The sequence below is a fragment of the Nomascus leucogenys genome, chromosome 10 (assembly GCF_006542625.1).
Source record: "Nomascus leucogenys isolate Asia chromosome 10, Asia_NLE_v1, whole genome shotgun sequence".
Taxonomy (NCBI): domain Eukaryota; kingdom Metazoa; phylum Chordata; class Mammalia; order Primates; family Hylobatidae; genus Nomascus; species Nomascus leucogenys.
The window spans coordinates 74,883,503-74,883,743 of NC_044390.1; positions in this window are offsets into that span (position 1 = coordinate 74,883,503).

Genomic DNA, 241 nt, shown 5'->3' on the forward strand with positions numbered 1-241 from the left:
GAGTATTCTGTTTCTTTGTTTTGATTTGGCTTTTAGGTATTAAAATAAGGCCCATATCACTAAAAATTAGTAACAGAGGGAGACCTCTAATAGATTTAAACTCGGTTAATTCTCTCTCAAATTTGATGTTTTCTTCTACAAAGAATAAAACAGGCATCTTCCCAGGACTTTCCGTTCTCAGGAAAAGACCCAGTTACGTATACAAAATAACTTCCACTGCTTTATGTAGTCATATAGGTCT